We start from the raw sequence: 16786 nt of genomic DNA, 5'->3' as shown, positions 1-16786 counted from the left end.
TTCCACAGGTTCACCGGGTGAAGAAATGTCTCCTCATTTCAGTCCTAAATGGTCTACCCCGAATTCTCAGACTGATCTGGACTCCCCCCACCATCGGGAACATCCTCCCTGCATCTCCCCTGTCTAGTCCTGTTAGAATTTTATAAATCTCTATGAGATTCCTCCCCTCATTCGTCCGAACTCCAGCGAAAACAATCCAAACCCAATCTCTCCTCGTACATCAGTCCCACCATCCCCGGAATCAGCCTGGTATCAGTTGCTTTGTCGAGAGAATGTTAACATCACAGAGTCCGTGAGACTGGGGAAAATGATCAGAAACTGACTCCAACTTTCACATTTAACTCGAGCATGTTCACTTCACTCACTCATCCCCTGAGGGAGATGCCAGATATTGATTCAAAGCCGGTATTTCCTCGAGCAGAACACTAAACAGAGCAACATGGCAAAGTCCAAAATTATAAACCAAAGATGCTGGAGTACTCAGCAGGTCTGACATCCTCCCTGTAAAGAGGAACGGTGAACATTTTAGTTGGATGAGCCTTCATCAGATGTCAGTTCTGACATGAAACTTTAACCATTGATATATTGACGCAGATGTTTGAATGTAATGTCATGTCTGGATTTCTTAATAGTTCTTAAACTTAAGTTTTTAAACTTCTTTATCCCGTCACTATCCCCCCCACACATCCAACAATGACTCACTTGATGAAAGGGGAGTGCTCCAAAAGCTCGTGATTGCAAAGAAACCTGTTGGACTTTGAGGAGGGGGATTATCTACACTTTAGTGGTTAAATCAAAATAACTACCTGAGACCCTCTGTAAAATCAACAAGTTACACTTCATTTATCTAACAGTAAACAGGTTGACTAAATTATTAACAAACTGAATGAAATATGATTCTAATGGAATGCTGTTTAGATAATTACAATTCCCAAATATTAACAAAAAATAATTTCCAGTCAAAACGTAACCAGGTTTTAACTTCTGGAATCTTCTATCTATTTTGCTGATTTCTTCAGCATCCATTTAGATGATTTCTAAAACTATCTAAATGGCCAAATCTGAGCTTCAGTGTTAATCTGAGATCGATCACTCACTGCCTGCTTTATCAGCAAGCAGCAGCAGTATTTATTATACAACACAACTCCGCAAGTAGAAAGGCACAGCGGCACAGTGGGTTAGCACTGCTGCCTCACAGCGCCAGAGACCCGGGTTCGATTCCCGGCTCGGGCCACTGTCTGTGTGGAGACTGCATGTTCTCCCAGTGTCTGCATGGGTTTCCTCCGGGTGCTCCGGTTTCCTCCCACAATCCAAAGATGTGCGGGCTAGGTGCACGGGCCAATGCTAAATTGTCCCTTAGTGTCAGGGGCACTAGCGAGGGTAAGTGGGGATAGGGACTGGGTGGGATTGTGGACAGTGCAGACTTGATGGACTGAATGGCCTCCTTCTGCACTGCAGGGATTCTATACAGTATTAAATTCTTTCTAATTACCCTCACGCACGCAATAGAGTAATTCTACCAAAAGTCAATGGTCCATGGGAAAAAGGGGAGATCGTGGAGGTGCTGGGTCTGGTTTGTGTGTTGTAAAGCTCTGTGACATTGACCCCTGTGGTATTTCCATCATCACAGCCTGCCAACTTGTAAATTATTTATCCCTACCCTCTGCATCCTGTCCATTAACCAAGTCTCTATCCATGCTAATATATCACTCCCAACTCCATGAGTATCTGGTGTCTCATTGAAAATCTTTTGGAATCAAAGAATTGTTTGATAGAGCAGACGCAGCACGGTTTCGTTAAGGGGAAGTCGTGTCTGACAAATTTATTGGAGTTCTATGAGGATGTGCCTAGGGCGGTGGATAGAGGAGAGCCGGTGGATGTGGTCTTTCTTGATTTTCAGAAGGCGTTTGACAAGGTGCCTCAGAAGAGGTTATTGCAGAAGGTAAGGGGACATGGAGTTGGGGGTAGGGTGTTAGCGTGGATAGAGGATTGGTTGTCAAATAGGAGGCAGAGACTGGGGGTCAATGGGTGCTATTCGGATTGGAGGTTGGTGACTAGTGGAGTGCCCCAGGGGTCGGTGCTGGGGCCTCAGCTATTTACCATTTATATAGATGATCTGGAGGAGGGAACCGAGTGTATTGTGTCGAAATGTGCTGATGACACCAAGATTGGTGGAACGGCAAATTGTGCGGAGGGTGTGGAGAGTCTACAGAAGGATCTAGATAGGCTGGGCGAATGGGCCAGGAAATGGCAAATGGAATTTAATGTTGGCAAGTGTGAGGTGGTCCACTTTGGTAGGAATAATGGCAGGAAGGACTATTACTTATGGGGCGAAAAACTGCAGCAGGCGACGGTGCAGAGGGACCTCGGGGTCCTTGTGCATGAGTCGCAAAAGCCCAGCCTGCAGGTGCAGCAGGTGGTCAGGAAGGCGAATGGGATGCTGGCCTTCATAGCGAGGGGGATTGAATATAAAAGTAGGGAGGTCTTGCTGCGGCTGTATAGGGCATTGGTGAGGCCGCAGCTGGAGTACTGTGTGCAGTTTTGGTCGCTGTACTTACGCAAGGATATTTTGGCCTTGGAGGGAGTGCAGAGGAGGTTTACTAGGCTGATACCGGAGTTGAGGGGGTTGAGCTATGAGGAGAGGCTGAATAAACTAGGCTTGTACTCGTTAGAGTTTAGAAGAATGAGGGGAGATCTCATTGAGACGTATAAGATGATGAATGGGATGGATAGGATAGAGGTGGAGAGACTCTTCCCGCTCAGAAAGGATAGTAGGACTAGGGGGCACAGCCTCAAGATAAAGGGGGGGCGGTTTAGAACGGAGTTGAGGAGGAACTTCTTCACTCAAAGGGTGGTGAATCTCTGGAATTCTCTGCCTGTTGAAGTGGTGGAGGCTGCCTTGCTAAATATTTTTAAGACGCGGGTTGATGGGTTTTTGATAAGAGCGGGGATTAAGGGTTATGGGGAGAGGGCGGGAATGTGGAACTGAGCCACGACAGATCAGCCATGATCTTATTGAATGGCGGGGCAGGCTCGAAGGGCTAGATGGCCTACTCCTGCTCCTGTTTCTTATGTTCTTATGTTCTTTATCTATCCTACTCATGACATCTTCCAAAAATGCCAATCAGTTTGTAAAGCACAAGTTTCATTCACTAAAACCACACAGATTATTTTAATCGTATTTTGCTTTTCTAATTGCACTGTTAAGACATCCTCGGTGATAGATTTTATTTTTCGGAATCTGTCTTCTTTGCCAATTTCTGCTGTCTTCATTATTGAGAAGAGGCTTTCTTTTAAGACATAAATGTGCCATGGCAGAGGAAGTTGCTGTGGCAGAGGCTGATGCTCTGGCAGAGGCAGTTGCTGTCTGACTCAAAAAACAAAGCAAAGAACAAAAACAGCCCGGGAAACAGGCCCTTCGGCCCAACGAGCCCGCGCCGCCATTTTAACATTACCAGTCCCCCTCCATCCATGACCCTTATCTATGCTTATGGCATTCCACATTGAGGGAAACTAACTTAGGGACAATTTCTTACCTCCAATCAGCCTAATAGCACATCTTTGGGGTGTGGGAGGAAACCAGAGCACCCGGAGAAAACCCACGCAAGCACGGGGAGAATGTGCAAACTTCCACAGACACTGGCCCAAATCCATGTATCTGCACAGCAAACAGTGATAGTCACTGAGCTGTCGTGTTGCCCAGCATCTGGTCCAGTTTTGGCACACACTAACGACATGAAGCACTAGGCTATTCTCGAACGTTCAAGAGCAGCCCCAGTACGACCCATCACGTGTATGCCCCTCGTTGGACAACAAGGCGGACCGACTTAAAACCTGTGAATTAAAAGAGAAAAACATTAGTATTATTCTACATCCTTTTACATTAGCGGGGACGTCCCAATGCTAATGAACCTTATTTAAAACAATCTCCTATATCCTCCCATCTCCAACCCACTCATGTGCCTGTCTAAGTTACTCTTAAACAACTCCAGCGTGCCTGCCTCCACCACCTTACTTGGCAGAGCATTCCATACCCCCACTACCCTCTGTGTGAAAAACCTCCCTCTAATATCTGTGTTATACCTCTACCCCCTCACCCTAAGCCTGTGGACTCCCTTGGTAACAGGATTGCTTTGGTAACTGGCTTTAGGCATTTGAATCAGAACATGTTTTTTGAATTTTAGCCAGTCAATTTAAAATAGGCATCTGAATAACAGCAGCCTATCGGATTTGAATGTGATGTTTTGGTAACCTGTAAACCAATCCTATTGTGGGGATTTTGGGATATCATCAGGGGTGTAAGAGACAGAAATCTAGCACTGAGGAAGTCTTAACAATGCAGTTAGAAAAGCATTTTCCTGTTGACTGATATCTGGACAACTGGCCTATCGTTACAACTGGCCAGGATTCTCCAGCCCCGCTGTCAAGGTTTCACCAGGTTTGCAATCGGCAACCAGCCAGTCTCCCAGAGGCATTTTTTTTAGTGCAATCAGCTCCTTACCGGGAATCGGTTCAAAGCTGATTATCATACAGAAATGTTCCGGAAATTGAAATTTGCTGATGGTTAGTGGGCCTAGGATGGTATTCTCTAGGCCTACAAGTGATCAGGGCCTGCCCATCGGGGTGTTGGGGGGGGGGGGGGGGGGGGGGGCGTCAGGACTGGCTACATTTTCCCGTCTGGAGGGCACTGAGTTTTGTTTCGGGAGAATCCCGGCCTTTATCTCTCTTCCTCCTTTCCCGAACAGCGATGTTGATTGGCCGGCTTCCAATCCCTTGGGAAAACCTAAAGCTTTGACTGCTTCCCAAACTTTGAGAGATCTTCCCTACCCTCAACACATCCTCGGGACTGCCATCCTCAGGAGTATAGAGAGGCCTTGTTAATGCCTCGCTGAGTTAATGGTCTCAACAAACTCGGCTTTATAAGACCCTCGAGGTTTACAGCACAGGAGGTAGCCGTGTCCCTCCTCGAAAGAGTCCCTCCAGTGCAGAAGGAGGCCATTCGGCCCATTGATTCTGCACCGACCACAATCCCACCCAAAGCCTATCCCCATAACCCCCTCATATTTACCCTGATAATCCCCGGCACTGGGCTCCAGTTATCACGGCCAATCCACCTAACCTGGCCATTTTGGACTGTGGGAGGAAACCGGAGCATCTGGAGGAAACCCACGCAGACATGGGGAGAATGTGCAGACTCCACACAGACAGTGACCTGAGGCCAGAATTGAACCCGGGTCCCTGGTGCTGTGAGGCAGCAGTGCTAACTCCACTGTGCCGCTCTCCCTGTGGCAGGCCAGCCCCCTTGGCTTGGTTGGTATTAGGGTCAGGTTTTTGGGGTCGGACAGAGAGAGGACATGCCCCCTTTTCCTTTGTGCCCGGCCATTCTCCTTCTTCACATCCAACTCTTGTTGCTCCCTGTTGAGGCCTTGCCTTTATCTTTTGGCTTGTTGCCTTCTGACCTCCTGGGCTTTTCTCTTACACATTATTATTGGCGTTAGATTTCTCTTGTGTGGAGTGGTGAACAGGTCACTGTCTGCCTGGAGTTTGTACGATCTCTCTTTGTGTTTGCATGGGTTTTCTCCGGGTGCTCCAGTTTCCTCCCACACCCCAAAGGTGTGCTCTTAGGCTGATTGGTGTAACAAATTGTCTCTAAATTATTCTCCCCTTAATCTGGCTTCCAATGTGGGTGCTGTAAGCGTAGACATGGGTCAAGGGTGGAGGAGGAAAAACACATTGGTAAAATAGTGGGGTGGGCTCGTTGGGCCAAAGGACCTGTTTCCCGGGCTGTGTTGTTCGTTCAGCTGAAGAAGGGTAGAACAGGAGGGTGGGTCTGCTTCTGGTTTGGTTGGCGTTAGAGTTACAGTTAGAGGAATTCGTCTGGAAGGTTGATGATTAATCTGGAAACTGTTTACTCTTCGCACACCCACGTTAGACAAAAAACTCCCTTCAGTTCATTTCCGTTGCAGGTCTAGCACAATCTCACATACAAAACATACCTGATGCCCAGCTTCCCTCTGCCGCGTGTCTTCAACCTATGGAAATCATTCATTTGTTCAAATTTTACTCTCGTCCCTTTCTTTTCGGAGAAATGTTTGTTTTCAAATTCCACAACGCCGCCACAGCTCACGGCACCTTTTAAACCTCATCCTGGTGTGTCACAGACGATCACTAACATCGATTGCCTGGTAAAGGTCAGCAACGCGAGTCACTCTCGACTGGAAAGGGTTTCTGACTTGCTGGGGACAGTTAAGGGTTAACCAGCTGTGGTTCTGGAGTTACCTGTCGGTCAAACCACATCACAAGAGGTCCCTACAGTACAGAAGGAGGTCACTCAGCCCATCGAGTCTGCGCAGACAACAATCCCACACAGGCTTTAACCCCGTAACCCCACATATTTACCCTGTTAACCCCTCTAACGCACACCACTTGGGACACTAAGGGGCAATTTAGCATGGTCAATATACCTAACCTGCAAATCTTTGGACTGCGGGAAGAAAACTGGAGCACCAGGAGGAAACCCACACAGACATGGGGAGAATGCGCAAACAGCACCAAGGACCCGGGTTCAATTCCGGCCTTGGGTCACTGTCTGTCTGGAGTTTATACAATCTCTCTTTGTCTGCGTGGGTTTCCTCAGAGCGCTCCGGTTTCCTCCCACAGTGTGCAGGCTAAGCGGATTAGTGGGGTAAGTATGTGGGGGGACAGGGAAAGATCCTGGGTAAGGTGCTGTACTGAGAGTTAGTGCGGACACAATGGGCAGAATGGCCTCCTTCTGTAGGGAATCTATGACTCTACCGTGTCTGTGCTAACTCTCCAGATGGGCATCGTGACTTAATGCCATTCCCCTGCCTTTCTCCCTGTACCATTCCCCATCCCCCTGTACCATTCCCTTTCTCCCTGTACCATTCCCTATCTCCCTGTACCATTCCCCATCCCCCTGTACCATTCCCTATCCCCCTGTACCATTCCCTATCTCCCTGTACCATTCCCTATCCCCCTGTACCATTCCCTATCTCCCTGTACCATTCCCTATCCCCCTGTACCATTCCCTATCTCCCTGTACCATTCCCTATCCCCCTGTACCATTCCCTATCTCCCTGTACCATTCCCTATCCCCCTGTACCATTCCCTATCCCCCTGTACCATTCCCTATCCCCCTGTACCATTCCCTTTCTCCCTGTACCATTCCCTATCCCCCTGTACCATTCCCTATCCCCCTGTACCATTCCCCATCCCCCTGTACCATTCCCTATCCCCCTGTACCATTCCCTATCTCCCTGTACCATTCCCTATCCCCCTGTACCATTCCCTATCCCCCTGTACCATTCCCCATCCCCCTGTACCATTCCCTATCCCCCTGTACCATTCCCTATCTCCCTGTACCATTCCCTATCCCCCTGTACCATTCCCTTTCTCCCTGTACCATTCCCTATCCCCCTGTACCATTCCCTATCTCCCTGTACCATTCCCTATCCCCCTGTACCATTCCCTATCCCCCTGTACCATTCCCCATCCCCCTGTACCATTCCCTATCCCCCTGTACCATTCCCTATCTCCCTGTACCATTCCCTATCCCCCTGTACCATTCCCTTTCTCCCTGTACCATTCCCTATCCCCCTGTACCATTCCCTTTCTCCCTGTACCATTCCCTATCCCCCTGTACCATTCCCTTTCTCCCTGTACCATTCCCTATCCCCCTGTACCATTCCCTATCCCCCTGTACCATTCCCTATCCCCCTGTACCATTCCCTTTTCCCCTGTACCATTCCCTATCCCCCTGTACCATTCCCTTTTCCCCTGTACCATTCCCTATCCCCCTGTACCATTCCCTTTCCCCCTGTACCATTCCCTATCCCCCTGTACCATTCCCTATCCCCCTGTACCATTCCCTTTTCCCCTGTACCATTCCCTATCCCCCTGTACCATTCCCTTTCCCCCTGTACCATTCCCTATCCCCTGTACCATTCCCTTTTCCCCTGTACCATTCCCTTTCCCCTGTACCATTCCCTATCCCCCTGTACCATTCCCTATCCCCTGTACCATTCCCCATCCCCCTGTACCATTCCCTATCCCCCTGTACCATTCCCTATCCCCTGTACCATTCCCTATCCCCCTGTACCATTCCCTATCTCCCTGTACCATTCCCTATCTCCCTGTACCATTCCCTATCTCCCTGTACCATTCCCTATCCCCCTGTACCATTCCCTATCCCCCTGTACCATTCCCTATCTCCCTGTACCATTCCCTTTCTCCCTGTACCATTCCCTATCTCCCTGTACCATTCCCTATCCCCCTGTACCATTCCCCATCCCCCTGTACCATTCCCTATCTCCCTGTACCATTCCCTATCTCCCTGTACCATTCCCCATCCCCCTGTACCATTCCCCATCCCCCTGTACCATTCCCTATCTCCCTGTACCATTCCCTATCTCCCTGTACCATTCCCTATCTCCCTGTACCATTCCCCATCCCCCTGTACCATTCCCCATCCCCCTGTACCATTCCCTATCCCCCTGTACCATTCCCCATCCCCCTGTACCATTCCCTATCTCCCTGTACCATTCCCTATCTCCCTGTACCATTCCCCATCCCCCTGTACCATTCCCTTTCTCCCTGTACCATTCCCTATCTCCCTGTACCATTCCCCATCCCCCTGTACCATTCCCTATCTCCCTGTACCATTCCCTATCTCCCTGTACCATTCCCTATCCCCCTGTACCATTCCCTATCCCCCTGTACCATTCCCTATCCCCCTGTACCATTCCCTATCTCCCTGTACCATTCCCTATCCCCCTGTATCATTCCCTATCCCCCTGTACCATTCCCTATCCCCCTGTACCATTCCCTATCCCCCTGTACCATTCCCTATCCCCCTGTACCATTCCCTATCTCCCTGTACCATTCCCTATCCCCCTGTACCATTCCCTATCCCCCTGTACCATTCCCTATCCCCCTGTACCATTCCCTATCCCCCTGTACCATTCCCTATCCCCCTGTACCATTCCCTATCCCCTGTACCATTCCCTATCCCCCTGTACCATTCCCTATCCCCCTGTACCATTCCCTATCCCCCTGTACCATTCCCTATCCCCTGTACCATTCCCTATCCCCCTGTACCATTCCCTTTCCCCTGTACATTATTTCTATTCCAATAATGCCCTCTTGAATGCTTCGATTGAAGCTTCCTCCCCCCACACCCCCAGGCAGAACATTCCAGACTCCAGCCACGCGCTGGGTGAAAATCTTTTCTCACATCACATTTGCTTCTTTTGTAAATCGCTTTAAATCTGTGCCCGCTCGCTCTCGATCCTTTTACGAGGGGGTGCAGAGTCACCCTCTCTGCCCAGCCCCCTTATGATTTTGAACATCTCTATCAAATCTCCTCTTAGTCCTCTTCACTCCAAATAGAACTGAGAGTCTGCGTTTACTCTCCAAAGGAGCATCCCACCCATGCCCTTGCCTCACTCTGTCCCCACAACCCAGTGCTTTTACCAAGGCCAATCCACCCTCACCTACACATCATTGGATTAGGTGGAAATCTTCATTATCCCTCTCGCTGGGTGCGGTAGAGATTCACACACAGCAAGATCTCATGGCTAGAGAACTGACACTGAATATATCCCGAGCGTACAGTATCAGCATGCAGGTTAGTGAGCCTGAGTGTGATGCCCCTCCTGGTTGGCCAGCCTGCCATTGTACAGACTGTGTCAAGCAGCAGGGAGGGGTTACTGGGTTGCGTCGAGTTGTGTTTCACCTGGAATCACTGAAAAGAGGGAAGCTTGACCTTTCTAAGAACTAAATTGCCCTGAGTGTCAGGGGATTGCAGGGTAAATATGTGGGGTCATGGGGAGAGGGCCTGGGTGGGATTGTGGCCGGTCCTTCAAAAACCGGGTTCAATTCTGGTCTTGGTCACTTGTCTGTGTAGTGTTTGCATGTTCCCCCCGTGTCTACGTGGGTTTCCTCCGGGTGCTCTGGTTTCCTCCATAGATATGGAGATGCCGGCGTTGGACTGGGGTAAACACAGTAAGAAGTCTCACAACACCAGGTTAAAGTCCAACAGGTTTATTTGGTAGCACGAGATTTCGGAGCGCTGCCCCTTCACCAGGTGAGTGGGAGTTCTGTTCTCAAACAGGGCACATGTGTCTATAAATGCCCTGTTTGTGAACAGAACTCCCACTCACCTGGTGAAGGGGCAGTGCTCCGGAAGCTAGTGGCTTGTGCTACCAAATAAACCTGTTGGACTTTAACCTGGGTTCCTCCCACAGTCCAAAGATGTGCAGGTTAGATGGATTGGCCATGCTAAACTGCCCCTTAGTGTCACGGGGACTAGAACATAAGAAATAGGAGCAGGAGTCGGCCATCTAGCCCTTCGAGCCTGCCCCGCCATTCAATAAGATCATGGCTGATCTGAAGTGGATCAGTTCCACTTTCCTGCTTTCTCCCCATAACCCTTAATTCCCTTGTCTATCAGAAACCTATCTACCCGTGACTTAAATATATTTAGCGAGGCAGCCTCCACCACTTCAACGGGCAGAGAATTCCAGAGATTCACCACCCTTTGAGTGAAGAAGTTCCTCCTCAACTCCGTTCTAAACTGCCCCCCCCCTTATCTTGAGGCTGTGCCCTCTAGTCCTGCTATCCTTTCTAAGGGGGAAGAATCTCTCTTCCCACACCCTATCCATCCCCTTCATTATCTTACACGTCTCTATAAGATCCCCACCTCAGCCTTCTAAACTCCAACGAGTACAGACTAGCTAGGGTAAAGATGTGAGTTTATGGGAATGGGGCCTGGGTGGGATTGTGGTCGGTGTAGACTCGATGGGCAGAATGGCCTCCTTCTGTAGGGACTAGGTGATTGTAAGAACATCACAGTGGTTGTTGAGTCTCTGGGGTTGGGAACAAGGTGTGGTGACATCTCATTTAGAGTGTTATCTCTAACTCCGCTCAGTGCTGTAGCTCTGTTCAAATCCCACTTCCTTATCAGCTAATTTCTTAGTGAAATCTCCTGTTCCATTGTTTGCAATCTGGCTTATTGCAGCTTTCAGTAAACATTTGGAACGTTGCAAGAATTTGCATCAATATCGAACAGAGTGGATACTACACAGCGTATGGAAATATCAAACTCACCACATCTCTCACAATGTTCATCCTCTGTACACAGAGAACCTTACACCACACCCCTGAGTAACCCCCTTACACGCCACCCCCATGAATGCCCCTTGACCCTCAGAATACACGTTAGAACATAGAACATTCCAGCGCAGTACAGACCCTTCAGCCCTCGATGTTGTGCCGACCAGTGGAACCAATCTAATGACCCTCTAACCTAAACTATTCCAATGTTATTCATATGCCTATCCACTGACCATTTGAACGCCCTTAAAGTTGGCGAGTCCACAACTGCTGCAGGCAGGGCATTCCACGCCCTTACTACCCTCTGAGTAAAGAACCTACCTCTGACACCCGTCCTATAATTACCACCCCTCAATTTAAAACTGTGTCCCCTCGTGTTAGCCATCACCATCCGAGGATAAAGGCTCTCACTGTCCACCCTATCAAACCCTCTGATCATCTTGTGTGCCTCAATTAGGTCACTTCGTAACCTTCTTCTCTCTAATGAAAATAACCTCAAGTCCCTCAGCCTTTCCTCATAAGACCTTCCCACCAAACCAGGCAACATCCTGGTAAACCTCCTCTGCACCCTTTCCAATGCCTCCACATCTTTCTTATAATGCGTTACTCTTTACCCAATTATCCCCTTAGGCTGTGCCATCAAATATCCACTTACACTCTATCCCCTAATGCCCCTCTAACTTTGTACTGTCCCCTTGGATGCCCCCCTCAGTCTACATCTCCTGGAGTGCCCCCCCAGACAATAATTTGGCAACGTGATTTAATGTGGCACCATCTCGATTAGGACCTGGGAGGTCAGGGGTCAGCGGATGCTGGGTCAAGAGGAATCAGGGAGGTTAAGGGACAGGGGTGAGAGGTCAGGGGTGGGGTCAGATGTCAGGAATCGTGGAGTCAAGGGACTGGGGCATCAGAGATCGGACATTTTGCAGGGTAGGTAGTCAGGGATCGGGAGCGGGGGGGGGGCGGGGGGGGGTCTCCTTGTTTAGGGGAACAGTAAATCCAGACTGGAGTCAAGAGAACCGGAGCAGAAAATGCTGGAAAATGGCGGCTACTCAGGTCTCTGGAATGAGAAACGCTTCCCTGGGATTCCGAGTCCTTTCAGGGGTTGGGAAGATGGGGAGGAATTGTTTCCATTGGGGGAAGATCGAGAAGCAGATGTAATAGCTGCAAAAGTAATGGTTACAATCCCAATCCCCCAGCTTATTCACTCCTCAGGCAGCCATTTTGAGGAGTGATTGTTGAGGACCCTAATCCCTTCAGAATGGAAGCAGCCTTCAACATCCCCCGAGTGTGGCAGCTATTGGCGGGAAGGATTTTGGCGTTTGGCTTTGAGTGAGTCCGTTGCAGACACTCTGGGCCAGAGTCAGGCCTGTACTAGGCCGAGATCACCAGCCAGCCCTCACACCTAGAGATGGCTGGACAACCCCAGGGAGGCCTTTGGGTGAAAGGAGAGCAGCTCAGTGCCAGGTGCAGGGCCTGAGGAGAATCACTCGCCAACTGAGGGTAAGGTACCTGAATGGCCAAGATTACCCGTGCAATCCCGTGCCCCAGCTGAAGCAGTGTCTGTCCCCGTCCTGCGTTGGGGGACAAGATGTGGAGATGCCGGCGTTGGACTGGGGTAAACACAGTCTGACAACACCAGGTTAAAGTCCAACCGATTTATTTGATAGTAAACTCACAAGCTTTCGAGGGGTTTCCCTCTTCGTCAGGTGAATGGAGAGTTCTGGCCTCAGACAGAGCATATAACAGCACAGACAGTTTAGAGATTACTGATTAGAATGCGAATCTTTACACCTAACCTGCTATTCAAGTCTTAAAGATGCCAACAATATGAGTGGAGAGAGCATTAGGTTAAAGAGATGTGTATTGTCTCCAGACAGCACAGTAAGTGAGGTTTTGCAAACCCAGGCAAGTCACGGGGGTTACAGATAGTGCGACGTGAACCCAAGATCCCGGTTGAGGCCGTCCTCATGTGTGCGGAACTTAGCTATCAATTGCTGCGACTGCCTCAGTACTCAATGCCGACAACTGCCAGGTTCCAGGTGCAATTTTACAACTCATCCGCTTTATCCTGGACCACAATGTCTTCACCTTCAACAATCAGTTCTTCATCCAGACACACGGAACAGCCATGGGGACCAAATTTGCACCTCAATATGCCAACATCTTCATGCACAGGTTCGAACAAGACTTCTTCACTGCACAGAATCTTCAACCGATGCTGTACACTAGATACATCGATGACATTTTCTTCCTTTGGCCTCATGGTGAACAATCACTGAAACAACTATATGACGACATCAACAAGTTCCACCCCATCATCAGACTCACCATGGACTATTCCCCAGAATCGGTTACATTCTTGGACACACACATCTCCATCAAGGATGGTCACCTCAGCACCTCTCTGTACCGCAAGCCCACAGACAATCTCACAATGCTCCACTTCTCCAGTTTCCACCCTAAACATGTTAAAGAAGCCATTCCCTACGGACAAGCCCTCCGTATACACAGGATCTGCTCAGATGAGGAGGATTGTGACAGACAAAAAAGACAGTAGGACTAGGGGGCACAGCCTCAAGATAAAGGGGGGGCGGTTTAGAACGGAGTTGAGGAGGAACTTCTTCACTTAAAGGGTGGTGAATCTCTGGAATTCTCTGCCCGTTGAAGTGGTGGAGGCTGCCTCGCTAAATATTTTTAAGAAGCGGGTTGATGGGTTTTTGATAAGAGAGGGGATTAAGGGTTATGGGGAGAGGGCGGGAAAGTGGAACTGAGCCACAACAGATCAGCCATGATCTTATTGAATGGCGGGGCAGGCTCGAAGGGCTAGATGGCCTACTCCTGCTCCTATTTCTTATGTTCTTATGACACCTCCAGACGCTGAAAGATGCCCTCATAAGAACAGGATATGGCACTTGACTCGTAGACTGACAGTTCTGATGCATCACAGTGAAAAACCGCACCGATCTCCTCTGAAGACAAACACAGGACACAGTGGACAGAGTACCCTTCGTCGTCCAGTACTTCCCCGGAGCGGAGAAGCTACGACATCTTCTCCGGAGCCTTCAACATGTCATTGATGAAGACGAACATCTCGCCAGGGCCATCCCCACACCCCCACTTCTTACCTTCAAACAACCGCACAACCTCAAACAGACCATTGTCCACAGCAAACTACCCAGCCTTCAGGAGAACAGTGACCACAACACCACACAACCCTGCCACAGCAACCTCTGCAAGACATGCCAGATCATCGACACAGATGCCATCATCACACGTGAGAATACCATCCACCAGGTACACAGTAAATACTCTTGCAACTCGGCCAACGTTGTCTCCCTGATACGTTGCAGGAAAGGATGTCCCGAAGCATGGTACATTGGGGAGACCGTGCAGACGCTACGACAACGGATGAATGAACATCGCTCGACAATCACTAGGCAAGACTGTTCCCTTCCTGTTGGCGAACACTTCAGTGGTCACGGGCATTCGGCCTCTGACCTTCGGGTAAGCATTCTCCAAGGTGAATGCCCATGAACACTGAAGTGTTCCCCAACAGGAAGAGAACAGTCTTGCCTGGTGATTGTCATGTGATGTTCATTCATTCTCCAAGGCGGCCTTCACAACACACAACAGCGCAGAGTCGCTGAGCAGAGACTGATAGCCAAGTTCCACACACATGAGGGCGGTCTCAACAGGGATCTTGGGTTCATGTCGCACTATCTGTAACCCCTGTGACTTGCCTGGGTTTGCAAAACCTCACTCACTGTACTGTCTGGAGACAATACACATCCCTTTAACCTGTGATCAGTGCCCCTTCCACTCACATTGTCGGCCACTTTAGGACTTGAACAGCAGGTTAGGTGTAAAGATTCGCATTCTAATCAGTAATCTGTAAACTGTCTGTGCTTTACATGCTCTGCCTGAGGCCAGAACTCTCCATTCACCTGACGAAGAGGGAAACCCCGAAAGCTAGTGAGTTTACTATCAAATAAATCGGTTGGACTTTAACCTGGTGTTGTCAGCCCACAGGCTCATTCAGGCCCAAACTATGGGATTTTCTAAAGACCAAAGCGTTTGATAATTGCCCACAGACATTGCTTTTAAAATAAGGGACCTCCAGCCTGAGGCCAGTGTTTATACAATCGAAATAAAACTCAGAACATTAACTGCCTCAACTTCAGGACAGGAAATGAATTCATTCTCCAAACAACATTACATAGTTCCTCAAAGTAAGTTCCTTGTTCAAAATTCTCCTCAATCTGGATTTATTGATCACAAACCACACAAACCATTCTTGATGAATAATTAACCTTGATCGGTTTGTTTCAAAGATGTTTATTTCTCGCACGCCACACACCCTGTCGACTGATCCGCATCGGCACAAAGCTCATCCTACAGAGTGAATAACTGAGAAATGGGAGTTTATTTTGATGTGAGCGTTTCCAGGATAAACGGCCAAAACACTCCCCTCGCAGGAATGCAGCAGTTCGGGAAGGTTTGGATTGTGTAGCCTGCGCCAACACGGATTTAAATTCAAACCAAAAATTCCAACCCACAAACTGCCCCACTGCCCATTTGGAGACTCTCGAAGGAGTAAAGTTTATTTATTAGTTACAAGTAAGGCTTACATTAACACTGCAATGAAGCTACTGTGAAATTCCCCTCATCGCCACACTCTGGCAGGGAGAATTTAGCGTGGTCAATCCGCCTAACCAGCACAGCTTTCGGACTGTGGGAGGAAACCGGAGCACCCGGAGAAAACCCACGCAGACAAGAGGAGAATGTGCAAACTCCATACTGTGACCCGAGCCAGGAATCGAACCCAGGTCCCTGGAGCTGTGAGGCAGCAGTGCTAACCCACTGTGCCACCGTGCCGCCCACGGTGTATTGGAGTCTATCTGGAGGGTACGGACAACTGAGGCCATGCCTTTGAAACTCCATCATGTGATCCTGAGGGACCATTGACTCACCAGGGGACTGTCCCCAACACTGGGTGGTTGGGGGGAGTGGGGGGTGGGGTGGAGGAGCACCCCCATCTGAACCTCTAACGCCAGGGATCTCCATCTTGGGTCCAGAGCTTCCTCTGGACTCCCCAGGTGACCGAGTGTCTGGGGCAGAGCTACCCTCTGACCAGATCCAGAGGAGGAGCCTGAGGAGGAGACCACTGCCAACCCTGGGGGTGGGATCGAGGCAGAGGCGGTGCTGGTGGGGGTCTCAGGCCAGAGGACGATGGCTGCTCAGTGGTGGGCACGGGGGGACGAGTTGGCATCTATCTGTAGCTGGGCTGTGGACACCCTCGTGCCCACCACTGAGTTGCCTCTCAGCTCCTCTGGGGGAACTCTTGGACTTTGTGTTCCTGAATCACAGGGGACGGAGTGAAGTCCTTGATCACCGGTCGGATCTGGCATTGCCAGTCCGGACTCTCCAAAGGGGCTCCGGATTTGGATCCAAACGAAGAGGGCCAGCTGAATGGTTTCATCCCTGGAATTCCGGAGGGAGTGGAGGGTCCGGAGCCCATCCCCTGAGAATTGGAAAGCGGTGTTGGTGAAGGGAGCGCAATACCTCTCTCGGGAAAGTGTCCATAGCCATCCTTAATAGCAGTCACGGCAGAGAGGCACAGCGCAGCTCACAGAGCTTCCCAATCCTTAGG

This window comes from Carcharhinus amblyrhynchos, chromosome 31, assembly GCF_965287045.1.
Source record: "Carcharhinus amblyrhynchos chromosome 31, sCarAmb.v2.hapA, whole genome shotgun sequence".
Classification (NCBI taxonomy): Eukaryota; Metazoa; Chordata; class Chondrichthyes; order Carcharhiniformes; family Carcharhinidae; genus Carcharhinus; species Carcharhinus amblyrhynchos.
Note: the sequence above shows the minus strand (reverse complement) of the source record.